This window comes from Hordeum vulgare, chromosome 6H (genome assembly GCF_904849725.1).
Source record: "Hordeum vulgare subsp. vulgare chromosome 6H, MorexV3_pseudomolecules_assembly, whole genome shotgun sequence".
In the NCBI taxonomy this organism is placed as follows: domain Eukaryota; kingdom Viridiplantae; phylum Streptophyta; class Magnoliopsida; order Poales; family Poaceae; genus Hordeum; species Hordeum vulgare.
Genome location: NC_058523.1, coordinates 58987444 through 59002937, shown reverse-complemented (window position 1 = coordinate 59002937; position 15494 = coordinate 58987444).

Genomic DNA, 15494 nt, shown 5'->3' with positions numbered 1-15494 from the left:
AAGACCTAGGGAAATTTTGAGGAATCCCATCATTGGAATATACAAGCCAAGTTATATAATGAAGATTGCCACTAGCATAAGGTAGTGACAAAGCAAGAAGCTCTCAATCATGAAGAACATGGTGATATTGTGAAGCACAAGTGTGGAAAAAGATAGTAGCACTGTCCCTTCTCTCTTTTTCTCTCTTTTTTTGTTTGGGCTCTTGGCCTTTTTTTTATTTGGGCTCTTTGTCCTCTTTTTTTTATTTCCTCACATGGGACAATGCTCTAATAATGATGATCATCACACTTTTATTTACTCACAGCTCAAAGCTTAGAACGATGATGACTCTGTGGGAAATGCCTGTGACAGTGTACCGGGATGTGCAACGATCTAGCTTGGCGTATGGCGTTGAAACATCTCGCTAGCTACCTTACGATCATGCAATGGCAATATGATAGTGATGTCACAAGTCATGAGACGGAACGGTGGGAGTTGCATGGCAATATATCTCGGAATGGCTATGAAAATGCCATAGTAGGTAGGTATGGTGGCTGTTTTGAGGAAGGCATAGGGTGGGTTTGTGTACCGGCGAGAATTGCGCGGCACTAGAGAGGCTAGCAATGGTGGTAGGTGAAAGTGCATCTAAACCATGGACTCACATTAGTCATGAAGAACTCACATACTTGTTGCGAAAGTTTTTATTAGTAATCGAAACAAAGTGCTAGATGCATATTCCTAGGGGAAGGGTTGGTAGGTGTTAACCATCGCGCGATCCCGACCTCAACACAAAGGATGACAATCAATATATCAATTATGCTCCGACTTCCTAACATAGCGGTTCACCATACGTGCATGCTACGGGAATCACTAACTTCAACACAAGTATTTCTAGATTCACGACACCCTACTAACATAACTCTTAATATTACCAAATCCACGTCAAAAACTAATTGAGAGGAATCAAAACTTCTCTTTCTACTTAATGCACATGAAGATGGAGATTTTTGTGTCCTCTATGGGTAGCTATCACCTTTGGGACTACTTTCATAGCATAAGCCAACTACCAAGTCACGCACCGTCGTGCTCTAAAAGATATAAGTGAAGCACATAGAGCAAAATTATCTAGCTCAAAAGATATAAGTGAAGCACTATGAGCATTCTAGCAAAATCACGATGAGTGCATGTCTCTCTCTCTCAAAAAGGTATGCAGCAAGGATGATTGGGACACAACAAAAAGAAAAGACTCCTACGATACAAGACGCTCCAAGCAAAACACATATCATGTGGTGAATAAAAATATAGCTCCAAGTAATGTTACCGATGGATTGAAGACGAAAGAGGGGATGCCTTCCCGGGGCATCCCCAAGCTTAGGCTTTTTGGTGTCCTTGAATTTGGCTTGGGATGCCTTGGGAATCCCCAAGCTTGAGATCTTTCCACTCCTTATCTCTTTGTCCATGAAAACATCACCCAAAACTTGAAAACTTCACTACACAAAACTTAAACAGAAACTCGTGATAACATTAGCACAAGAAAACAAACTACCATCTCTTTTGGTACTGTAGCAAACTTGAATTCTATCTATATTGGTGTTGGGCTACTATATTCTCACTTTTCCATGGCTAGTACCCCCCGATACTAACCATAGTTTCATCAAAACAAGCAACCAACTCAACAAAAATAGAATCTGTCAAAAACAGTCCAGTCTGTAGCAATCTGTATACTTCGTATACTTCTGTTACCTCAAAAATTGTGAACAATTACGACTGCCTGGGCAAAAGGCATATAAACCAGCAGAAAGAAGAATCAACTCAAAAGCTCTTTCTGAATAAAAATTAAAAATCATCTCGTGAGCGAAAAGTTTCTGTCTTTTTTCTAGCAGGATCAAACAACCATTACCAAGACTAGTCATAAAGGTTTTGCTTGGCTCAAACACAAAAATAAACACAAAAAACACAATCACAACAGAATTATGATGGTGTGGACACAAAAAAAACCAGAAAGAAAATAAATAAATAGATTCATTGGGTTGCCTCCCAACAAGCGCTATTGTTTAACGCCCTTAGCTAGGCATAAAAGCGATAGAATCACGTATCGTCGTCTTTGGTGCTCAAACCATAAGTGGCCCTCATCATGGATTCATAAGGCAATCTTATTTTCTTTCTAGGAAAGTGTTCCATGCCCTCCCTTAAAGGAAATTGAAATCTAATATTCCCTTCCTTCATATCGATGATAGCGCCGATAGTCCTTAGGAAAGGTCTACCAAGAATAATAGGGCATGTAGGATTGCAATCAATGTCAAGCACAATGAAATCCACGGGTACATAGTTCCTATTTGCAATAATAAGAACATCATTGATCCTTCCCATGGGTTTCTTGACAGTAGAATCCGCAAGATGCAAATTAAGAGAACACTCTTCAATCTCATGAAAACCCAGAACATCACATAAAGACTTTGGAATCACGGAAACACTAGCACCCAAATCACACAAAGCATTGCATTCATAGTTTTTGATTTTGGTTTTGATGGTAGGTTCCCACTCATCATGAAGGTTTCTAGGGATAGAGACTTCCAATTCAAGTTTCTCTTCAAGAGATTTTATCATAGCTTCGATGATATGATCGGTAAAGGCCTTGTTTTGGCTATAAGTGTGTGGAGAGTTTAACATGGATTGCATCAAGGAAATGCATTCAATCAAGGAGCAACTATCATAATTGAATTCCTTGAAATCCATAGTAGTAATTTCATTACTACTCAAAGCTTTAATATCTTCTACTCCACTTTCAATGCTTTTAGCATCAAGATAGATGGACTCCGAATCATTGGGGCACTTTTCAACCAAAGTGGATTCATATCCAGACCCATCATCACTGGGTTTGACACATGAAAACAAAGATTCAATGGGAGTCACACCAAGCATTTTAAGATCTTCGTGATTCTTATCACGAGACCACGCCTTTTTAAGCCATTCATGTCTAGCACGAATTTGGGCGGTTCTTTCTTTGCTCTCAATCATGGAAACACGCATAGCTTTCAAAGTTTCATCCATATTGATCTTGGGAGGAGTACATCTAACTTTCAAAGCATCAACATCACTAGACATTCTATCAACGCTCTTAGCCAAATCGTCAATTTTGAGTAGTTTTTCCTCTATGGACGCATTGAAAATGTTTTGCGAGTTGATAAACTCTTTGATATTACTCTCTAGATCAGAGGGTAATCTATTGTAATTTCCATGTGTATTGTTGTAGGAGTTGCCAAAGTTATTAGAGGAGTTACTAGGAAAAGGCCTAGGAACATAGTTTCCTCTAAAAGCATTGTTGTTGCCAAAATTATTCCTACCAACAAAATTAACGTCCAAGCTAGCGTTGCTACTCTCAATCAAAGAAGACAAGGGCATATCATTAGGATCTAAAGGATCACTTCTACTATCAACCAAATTCATTAACTCATCCATCTTAGCACTCAACGAGTTAATTTCTTCTATAGCGTGTACCTTCTTACTAGTAGGTGACCTTTCAGTGTGCCACTGAGAGTAGTTCGTTATGATATTGTCTAGGAGTTTTGTGGCTTCTCCTAATGTGATTTCCATGAACTTTCCACCTGAGGCGGAGTCCAAGATATTTCTAGAAGCGAAATTCAAGCCAGCATAGAAGATTTGAATAATCATCCAAAGACTCAAGCCATGAGCGGGACAATTTCTAATCATCAATTTCATTCTCTCCCAAGATTGTGCAACATGTTCATGATCAAGTTGCTTGAAATTCATGATATCATTACGGAGAGAGATAATCTTAGCCGGCGGAAAATACTTGGATATATAAGCATCTTTGCACTTATCCCAAGTATCGATACTATTTTTGGGCAAAGACGAAAACCAAGTTTTTGCGCGATCTCGCAACGAGAAAGGAAAAAGATTCAATTTAATCACATCATTATCCACATCTTTCTTCTTTTGCATATCGCAAAGCTCAATGAAGGTATTAAGATGGGATGCGACATCTTCACTAGGAGGGCCGAAAAATTTCTCATTCATAACTAGATTCAGCAAAGCGGCATTGATTTCATATGACTCCGCACTAGTGACGGGAGCAATCGGAGTACTAATAATATCATTATTATTAGTATTCGAGAAGTCACAAAGTTTGGTGTTTTCATTCATGGTGACTTCAACAAGCAAGCAAGCACACAAGCTAACAAAGAGCAAGCGAGAAAAATGGCAAACAAAAAGGCAAACGGAAAAGGCAAATTGTGAAGTGGGGGAGAGGAAAACGAGAGGCAACTGGCAAACAAAGTAAATGCAAGAGATGAGTTTGCGACACTTACTTGGATGAGTTCTTGACTTGATCCTCCCCGGCAACGGCGCGAGAAATTCTTCTGCTACGGCAACAAAAGTCCTTCCCTGGCAATGGTGCCAGAGGTCCTTCTGTCGTCTCTTGAGCTTGCGTTGGTTTTTCCCTTGAAGAGGAAAGGGTGATGCGGCACAAGAGCAGTAAGTATTTCCTTGAGTTTGAGAACCAAGGTGTCAATTCAGCAGGAGAATCTCGTCAAGTCCAGAGTACCTACGCAAACACAAAAGAGCTTGCACCCAATGCTTTAAAAGGGTTGTCAATCCCTTCAAGATTGATTGCAAAGTGAGATCTGAAGGCGGAAAGTGCAATGAAGAAAAAGTGTAAGGCTGAAAATATGGTGTGGAGTAGACCCGGGGGCCATAGTGTTCACCAGAGTCTTCTCTCAAAATAGCAAGTATTATAGTGGGTGAACAAATTACTCTCGAGCAATTGATAGGACCGCGCAAAGTCATTACATATCTAAGGCAATGATCATACATATAGGCATCACGTCCGAGACAAGTAGACCGATACTTTCTGCATCTACTACTATTACTCCACACATCGACCGCTATCTGATACGTCCATTTTGCATCATGCTTTCATGTTGATATTTATCGCTTTTTGGACTGTTATTATACTTTGTGGTACCATACTTATGCCTTTTCTCTCTTATTTTGCAAGGTTTATTTGAAGAGGGAGAATACCGGCAGCTGGAATTCTGGACTGGAAAAGGAGCAAGTTTGAGTCCTGTATTCTGCGCAACTCCAAATGCCCTGAAAATCAACATGGAATTTTTTGGGAATATATAAAAAATACTGGGTGAAAGAAGTGCCAGAGGGGAGCTACCAGGGGCCCACAAGCCTGGTGGCAGCGACCTGCCCCCCTGGCCGCGGCAACAGGGCTTGTGGGCACCCTGGTGGCCCACTGCCCCCCTCTTCTGCTATATGAAGGGTTTCGTCCGGGAAAAAATCAGGGCGAAGCTTTTTTGTGGATTGTCCGCCGCCACGAGGCGGAACTTGAGCAGAACCAATCTAGAGCTTCGGCAGGACGATCCTGCCGGGGAAACTTCCCTCCCGAAGGGGGAAATCGTCGCCATCGTCATCACCAACACTCCTCTCATCGGAGGGGACTCGTCTCCATCAACATCTTCATCAGCACCATCTCATCTCCAAACCCTAGTTCATCACTTGTAACCAATCTCCGTCTGGCGACTCCGATTTGTAGTTGTAAGGTTGCTAGTAGTGTTGATTACTCTTTGTAGAAGAGTTTATGTTCAGATCCTTGATGCTACTCATTACACCTCTGATCATGATTATGATTATTCTTTGTGAGTAGTTACTTTTGTTCCTGAGGACATGGGATAAGTCATGCTAATAATAGTCATGTGAATTTGGTATTCGTTCGGTATTTTGATATGTTGTATGTTGTTTTTCCTCTAGTGGTGTTATGTGAACGTCGACTACATAACATTTCATCATTATTTGGGCCTAGAGGAAGGCATTGGGGAGTAGTAAGTAGATGATGGGTTATTAGAGTGACACAAGCTTAAACCCCAGTCTATGCGTTGCTTCGTAAGGGGCTGATTTGGATCCACTAGTTTAATGCTATGGTTAGACGTTGTCTTAATTCTTCTTTCGTAGTTGCGGATGCTTGCGAGAGGGGTTAATCATAAGTGGGATGCTTGTCCAAGTAAGGGCAGTACCCAAGCGCCAGTCCACCCACATGTCAAACTATCAAAGTAACGAACGCGAATCATATGAACATGATGAAACTAGCATGACGGAAATTCCCGTGTGTCCTCGGGAGTGTTTTTCCTCCTATAAGACTTTGTTCAGGCTTGTCCCTTGCTACAAAAGGGATTGGTCCACTTTGCTGCACCGTTGCTATTACTTGTTTCTTGTTACTTTTCACCTGCTATGTTTCACCTCACTACACCATCACTTGTTACCGCTACTTTCAGTGCTTGCAGTTATTACCTTGCTGAAACCCGTTTATCAGAGCCTTCTGCTCCTCGTTGGGTTCGACACTCTTACTTATCAAAAGGACTACGATTGATCACCTATACTTGTGGGTCATCAAGACTCTTTTCTGGCGCCGTTGCCGGGGAGTGAAGCGCCTTTGGTAAGTGGAATTTGGTAAGGAAACATTTATATACTGTGCTGAAATTTATTGTCACTTGTCACTACGGAAACTGTTCCTTTGAGGAATTTGTTCGGGGTATCTTCACCACGAATGGAAGCACGAGGAGTTTCTCCTCAACCTAAGGTACCTATTGAAAATATCTTTTATGAAATTCCTTCGGGTATGCTTGAGAAACTGCGGGCTAATCCTTCTACAGGAGATGGATCTTCACATCCAGACTTGCATCTAATCTATGTAGATGAAGTTTGTGGTTTATTTAAGCTTACAGGTTTGCCCGAGGATGAGGTAAATAAGAAAGTCTTTCCTTTATCTTTGAAGGATAAGGCGTTGACATGGTATAGGCTATGTGACGATACTGGATCATGGGACTACAATCGGTTGAAATATGAATTTCATCAAAAGTTTTATCATATGCATTTAGTACATCGTGATCAGAATTATATTTATAACTTTTGGCCTCATGACAGGGAAAGCATAGCTCAAGCTTGGGGGAGGCTTAATTCAATGCTATATTCATGCCCCAATCATGAGCTCTCGAGAGAAATTATCACTCAAAACTTTTATGCTCGGCTTTCTCATGAAGATCGTACCATGCTTGACACTTCTTGTACCGGTTCTTTTATAAAGAAGGATATTGACCACAAGTGGAATTTATTTGAAAGAATCAAACGTAACTCTGAAGATTGGGAGCTTGAAGAAGTTAAGGAGTCAGGTATGAATTTCCAGTTTGATTTCATTAAATCTTTTGTTGAAACAAACACTTTTAGAGATTTTTAGCACTAAGTATGGACTTGACTCTCAGATAGTAGCTTCTCTATGTGAATCTTTTGCTGCTCATATTGATCTTCCCAAAGAGAAGTGGTTTAAGTATCATCCTCCCGTAGAAGTCAACATAGTTAAACCCAATCTAGTTGAAGAGAAAGTCATTGCCTATAATGATCCTATTGTTCCTTGTGCCTACATTGAGAAACCACCTTACCCTGCTAGGAAAAAGGATTATTCTAAAGCTCCAACTATGATACGTAGGGGTTACATTAGACCACTTGCACCCCCTGAGGAAATTAGAGTTGAACCTAGTGTTTCTATTATCAAAGATCTCTTAGCCGAAGACATAGACGGACATGTTATCAAATTCTGTGAGGACTCCGCTAGAATTGCTAAACCTCACGCGAAAGACAAATATGGACCTGTAGTTGGCCTGCCCGTTGTTTCTATCAAGATAGGAGATCACTGTTATCATGGTTTATGTGATATGGGTGCTAGTGTTAGTGCAATACCCCGGTCCCTATATGATGAAATCAAAGATGATATTGCACCTGCTGAGTTAGAACCCATTGATGTCACTATTACGCTAGCTAATAGAGACACTATCTGCTGTGCGGGAATTGTGAGAGATGTAGAAGTCCTGTGTGGTAAGACGAAGTATCCTACTGATTTCCTCGTCCTTGCTACTGCACAAGATAACTTTTGTCCTATCATATTTGGTAGACCCTTTCTCAACACTGTCAATGCTCATATTAATTGCATTAAACATACTATCACTGTTAGTTTCGAGGGTGTGTCTCATGAATTTAACTTCTCCAAGTTTGGAAGACAACCCCATGAAAAAGAGTCGTCTGGTAGGGATGAAATCATTGCTCTTGCCTCTATTGCCGTGCCTCCTACGGATCCTTTAGAGCAATATCTACTTGAGCATGAAAATGATATGCATATGGATGAACAAGATGAGATAGATAAAATTGTTTTAGAACAATATCCTATTCTTAAGAATAATCTGCCTGTTGAGCTGCTTGGGGATCCTCCCCCACCAAAGGGTGATCCTGTGTTCGAGCTAAAACAGTTACCAGATACACTTAAGTATGCCTATCTTGATGAGAAGGAGATATATCCTGTTATAATTAGTGCTCACCTCTCGAGTCATGAAGAGAAGAAGCTATTAAAAACTTTGAGGAAGCACCGTGCTGCTATTGGATATACTATTGATGATCCTAAGGGTATTAGTCCCACTCTATGTCAGCACAAGATTAAAACCGATCCTGATTCTAAGCCAGTCGCTGATCATCAACGAAGGTTAAATCCTAGGATGAAAGAGGTCATGAGGAAAGAAATATTAAAGCTTCTGGAAGCAAGAATCATTTATCCTGTTGCTCATAGTGATTGGGTAAGTCTAGTACATTGCGTACCTAAGAAGGGAGGTATCACCATCGTTCCTAATGATAAGAATGAACTAATCCCACACAGGATTATTACTGGCTATAGGATGATGATAGGCTTCCGGAAACTGAACAAGGCAACCAGGAAAGACCATTATCCTTTGCCGTTTATCGACCAAATGCTAGAAAGGCTATCCAAACACACACATTTCTGCTTTCTAGACGGTTATTTAGGTTTCTCACAAATACCTGTTGCACAATCTGATCAGGAGAAAACTACTTTCACCTGCCCCTTCGGTATCTTTGCTTATAGACGTATGCCTTTTGGCTTACGCAATGCACCTGCCACCTTTCAAAGGTGTATGATGGCTATATTCTGTGACTTTTGTGAAAAGATTGTTGAGGTTTTCATGGATGATTTCTCCGTTTACGGTTCTTCCTTTGACGATTGCCTCAGCAACCTTGATCGAGTCTTACAGAGATGCAAAGATACCAACCTCGTCTTGAACCGGGAGAAGTGCCACTTCATGGTTAATGAAGGCATCGTCTTAGGACACAAAATCTCTAAGAAAGGCATTGAAGTTGATAAGGCTAAGGTTGATGCAATTGAGAAAATGCCTTGCCCCACAGATATCAGAGGTATACGAAGTTTCCTAGGTCATGCTGGTTTCTATAGAAGGTTCATTAAAGACTTCTCTAATATTTCTAGGCCTCTTACCAACCTCTTGCAGAAGGATGTTCCTTTTCTTTTTGATGAGGATTGTGAGGAAGCTTTCGAAATACTTAAGAGGGCCTTGATAACCGCACCTATTGTTCAACCACCTGATTGGAGCTTGCCCTTTGAAATCATGTGCGACGCTAGTGATTATGCTATTGGTGCTGTTCTAGGACAAAGAGTTGACAAGAAGTTGAATGTTATTCACTACGCTAGTAAAACTCTAGACAGTGCCCGAAGAAACTATGCCACTACGGAGAAGGAATTTTTAGCAGTCGTGTTTGCATGTGAAAAGTTCAGATCTTATATAGTTGACTCCAAAGTCATTATTCACTCTAATCATGCTGCTATTAAGTACTTTACGGAGAAGAAGTACGCTAAACCTAGGCTAATCAGATTGGTTCTCCTGCTACAGGAATTTGATTTGCACGTTGTTGACCGAAAGGGTGCTGATAACCCTGTAGCAGATAACTTGTCCAGGCTAGAGAATGTCCTTGATGACCCACGACCTATTGATGACAGCTTTCCCGATTAGCAATTGAATGTCATCCGCACGTCACATAGTGCACCGTGGTATGCTGATTGCGCAAACTATATCGTAGCCAAATACATACCACCCAGTTTCACCTACCAGCAAAAGAAGAAATTCTTCTTTGATTTGAGGCACTACTTTTGGGATGATCCTCGCCTTTATAAGGAAGGAGTAGATGGTGTTATTAGACGTTGTGTGCCTGAACATGAACAGGGACAGATCCTGCAGAAGTGTCATTCCGAAGCCTACGGAGGACACCATGCTGGAGATAGAACTACTCATAAGGTATTGCAATCAGGTTTCTATTGGCCCACTCTCTTCAAGGATGCCCGTAAGTTTGTCTTATCTTGTGAGGAATGTCAAAGAATAGGGAACATCACTAAACGTCAGGAAATGCCTATGAACTATTCGCTTGTCATTGAACCATTTGATGTCTGGGGCTTTGATTATATGGGACCCTTCCCGAGTTCCAATGTGTATACTCACATCTTAGTTGCTTTTGATTACGTCACTAAGTGGGTAGAAGCTATCCCCACTAGAAATGCTGATCACCACACCTCTATTAAGATGCTTAAAGAAGTCATTTTCCCAAGATTTGGAGTCCCTAGATATCTGATGACTGATGGCGGTTCACACTTCATTCATGGTGTTTTACGCAAGATGCTCGCTAAGTATGATGTCAACCATAGAGTTGCATCTCCTTATCATCCTCAGTCTAGTGGTCAAGTGGAGTTGAGTAATAGGGAGATCAAATTGATCTTACGAAAGACTGTCAATAGATCTCGAAAGAATTGGTCTAGCAAACTTGATGATGCACTATGGGCTTATAGGACTGCTTATAAGAATCCCATGGGCATGTCGCCGTATAAAATGGTTTACGGTAAGGCCTGTCATTTACCTCTTGAGCTAGAACACAAAGCTTATTGGGCAATCAAAGAGCTCAACTTCGATTTCAAACTTGCCGGTGAGAAGCGGTTGTTTGATATCAGCTCATTAGATGAATGGAGGGCCCAGGCATATGAGAATGCCAAGTTGTTCAAGGAAAAGGTTAAGAGATGACACGATAAAATAATACAAAAACGTGAGTTCAACGTAGGTGATTATGTCCTGCTATATAATTCTCGCTTGAGATTTTTCACAGGCAAACTTCTCTCTAAATGGGAAGGTCCGTACGTTGTCGAGGAAGTATATCGTTCCGGTGCCATCAAAATCAATAAAACAGAAGGTAATTTTCCGAGAGTGGTAAATGGGCAAAGAATCAAGCATTATATCTCTAGTACTCCCATAAATGTTGAGATCAATATCATCGATATCATAACTCCAGAGGAGTACATAAGGGATGTTTATCAGCCTGTTTCAGACTCTGAAAACGAAGAGGTATGTGTTTCGGTAAGTAATTGGACTCCAAAACTTTTCTAGTAGGATATTTTCTTCGTTTTGGAATTTATGGAAAAATAGAAAAATAAAAAGCAGTCCGGAGAGCGCACGAGGCGGCCACAAGCTTGGTCGCTGCGGCTACAGGGCTTGTGGGCACCTCGTGTGCCTCCCGGACTTCGTTTTCTTGTGGAGCACTCCTTTTGGTCCAGAAAAATTCATTATATATACGCCCGAGGGTTTTGATCTCCGTATCGCGCAGTTTTCCTCTGTTTTCGTTTCGAGCCTGTTGTCTGCCGCAGATTTAGAGCAAAGATGTCTCAGGAATCTGTTGGGGAGAATAATCTCCCTCAAGTTCATGAAGAAGTAGATGCTGATCTGAAAAGACTAGAAGTCACGGAAGCCAGGGACAAAGCTAAGGAGAAAACCCACGCCAGGGAGGAAGTTCAACCTATGTTCAACATTGAAGACGTTGAAGGAGTGGATTTTCTCCAACCCTTCCTCCACGTGCTGTCTCCATCCTTGATTGAACTCTTGAGGTTTTGTGAAACAACTTGTGCTCACAATATTTCCCTTTCTCATGAAGTTGTTTTGCTGGAGAATCATGTCACAGATCTCCAAGGTATAAATCAAAGATTGATAGCCCTCTTGGAATCAAAGGCAAAGACTCCACCACCATCACCACCAAAGGAAGACAACTAAGCATTGGTATGGGCAACTCCCTTGGCTTGTGCCAAGCTTGGGGGAGTTGCCCTGGTATCATACCACCTTTATATCTTTTGCTTTTACCTTTGTTTTAGTTCTTTCTTTTTCAGTTTTTACTTTCTTCTCTTAGTGGGATAAGTGTTTAGCGTTTAGTTTGAGTCTTTTGCCTTGTGTATCCCCCGATGTATTCGATCTTGTGAGCTATATAATTAATAGTATCTTAGTCAAGGGCTTTGTTTTGTGCCGTGATCAAAAGTATGAAAAGAACGATGGCATGAAAGATCATGAGATGATCTTATGGAAAGTGATAGCTTCACATATAACAAGTATGATGATTGACACTTGTTTAGAATAGACCAACATAGACCCCAGTCATTGTTGCAATTAATAATAAGTAATAAGGAAATAGAGGTTCACATATAAATATATCATCTTAGACACTTTTTACAATTGTGAGCACTCACCAAACTATTACATGCTTAGAAGTTGATGTCGGACAAGGAAGACAACATAATGAATTGTGTTTGCTTGGTTCCAAACAATGTTATATGATTATAGATCCCTTAGCATGTGACGATTGCTTCCACCTCATATTAGCCAAAACTCCCGCACCAAGTAGAGATACTACTTGTGCATCCATAAACCTTCAAACCAGTCTTGCCATGAGTGTCCACCACACCTACCTATGGATTGAATAAGATCACTCAAGTAAGTTGTCATCGGTGCAAGCAATAAAAATTGCTCTCTAATATGTATGATCTATTAGTGTGTGGAAAATAAGCTTTATACGAACCTGTGATGAGGAAGACATAAAAGCGACAGACTGCATAATAAAGTTCTTTATCACAGGAGGCAATATAAAGTGACGTTCCTCCGCACTAAGAGGACACACATCCAAACCTCAAAAGCGCATGACAACCTCTGCTTCCCTCTGCGAAGGGCCTATCTTGTACCTTTACTTTTCTCCTTGTGAAAGTCATGGTGATCAACACCAATTCTCTATTCCGTCTTCATCTTGGTGAACGTCATATGCTAGGGAAAGATCTATATTCATATATCAACTTGGAGATGAGTACTTATGCTTTATTATTGTTGACTCTACCCTTGAGGTAAATGGTTGGGAGGCAAAATTATAAGCCCCTATCTTTCTCTGTGTCCAACTGAAACTTTGATGCCATGAGTACCACATGAGTTGTAACAATTGTGGAAAACAAAAGAGATGATTGAGTATGTGGATTTGCTTTACAAGCTCTTATTTGACTCCTTCTGATGTTATGATAAATTGCCATTGCTTCAATGACTATGGACTATTGTTGGCTACTTCTCGGTAAGGTTTTTGATTCATACTTTGCTTTGTGAAGGAATTGTTACTTTCCCATAAGAATCTTTATGATATATTGCTGTTCTATGTGTGATCATGATGCCCTCATGTCCGTATTATGTTTTACCAACACCTTCATCCCTAAAAATGTGGACATGTTTATGGATCTTGGTTTTCGCTTGAGGACAAGCGAGGTCTAAGCTTGGTGGAGTTGATACGTCCATTTTGCATCATGCTTTCATGTTGATATTTATCGCTTTTTGGACTGTTATTATACTTTGTGGTGCCATACTTATGCCTTTTCTCTCTTATTTTGCAAGGTTTATTTGAAGAGGGAGAATACCGGCAGTTGGAATTCTGGAGTGGAAAAGGAGCAAGTTTGAGTCCTCTATTCTGCACAACTCCAAATGCCCTGAAAATCAACGTGGAATTTTTTGGGAATATATAAAAAATACTGGGAGAAAGAAGTGCCAGAGGGGACCTGCCACGAGCCCACAAGCCTCGTGGCCGCGGCCTGCCCCCCTGGCCGCGGCAACAGGGCTTGTGGGCACCCTGGTGGCCCACTGCCCCCCTCTTCTGCTATATGAAGGGTTTCATCCGGGAAAAAATCAGGGCGGAGCTTTTTCGTGGATTCTTCGCCGCCACGAGGCGGAACTTGAGCAGAACAAATCTAGAGCTCCGGCAGGACGATCCTGCCGGGGAAACTTCACTCCTGGAGGGGGAAATCATCGCCATCGTCATCACCAACACTCCTCTCATCGGAGGGGACTCATCTCCATGAACATATTCATCAGCACCACCTCATCTCCAAACCCTAGTTCATCACTTGTAACCAATCTCCATCTTGCGACTCCGATTTGTACTTGTAAGGTTGCTAGTAGTGTTGATTACTCTGTGTAGTTGATGCTAGTTGGATTACTTGGTGGAAGAGTTTATGTTCAGATCCTTGATGCTACTCATTGCACCTCTGATCATGATTATGATTATGCTTTGTGAGTAGTTACTTTTGTTCCTGAGGACATGGTATAAGTCATGCTAATAATAGTCATGTGAAATTGGTATTCGTTCGGTATTTTGATATGTTGTGTGTTGTTTTTCCTCTACTGGTGTTATTTGAACGTCGACTACATAACATTTCACCATTATTTGGGACTAGAGGAAGGCATTGGGGAGTAGTAAGTAGATGATGGGTTGCTAGAGTGACAGAAGCATAAACACCAGTCTATGCGTTGCTTCGTAAGGGGCTGATTTGGATCCACTAGTTTAATGCTATGGTTAGACGTTGTCTTAATTCTTATTTAGTAGTTGTAGATGCTTGCGAGAGGGGTTAATCATAAGTGGGACGCTTGTCCAAGTAAGGGAAGTACCCAAGCGCCGGTCCACCCACATGTCAAACTATCAAAGTAACGAACGTGAATCATATGAACATGATGAAACTAGCATGACGGAAATTCCCATGTGTCCTCGGGAGCGTTTTTCCTACGATAAGACTTTGTTCAGGCTTGTACCTTGCTAAAAAAGGGATTGGGCCACTGTGCTACAACGTTGCTATTACTTGTTACTTGTTACTTTTCACCTGCTACGTTTCACCTCACTACACCATCACTTGTTACCGCTACTTTCAGTGCTTGCAGTTATTACCTTACTGAAAACCGTTTATCAGAGCCTTCTGCTCCTCGTTGGGTTCGACACTATTACTTATTGAAAGGACTACGATTGACCCCCTATACTTGTGGGTCATCACTATCCAGCATGCATCTAGTGTATTGAGTTCATGACGAACAGAGTAACGCCTTAAGCAAGATGACATGATGTAGAGGGATAATCTCAAACCAATGATGAAAACCCCATCTTTTTACCCTTGATGGCAACAACACGATGCGTGCCTCGCTACCCCTTGTATCACTGGGTGAGGTCACTGCACGGTATGAACCCAAAATCAAGCACTTCTCCCATTGCAAGAATCATACATCTAGTCGGCCAAACAAAACCCACAACTCGAAGAGAATTACAAGGATATGAAATCATGCATAAGAGAGATCAGAAGAAATTGAAATAAGATTCATAGATAATCTGATCATAAATCCACAATTCATCGGATTTCGAAAAACACACCGCAAAAGAAGATTACATCGGATAGATCTCCATGAAGATCATGGAGAACTTTGTATTGAAGATCCAAGAGAGAGAAGAAGACATCTAGCTACTAGGTATGGACCCGTAGGTCTATGGTGAAC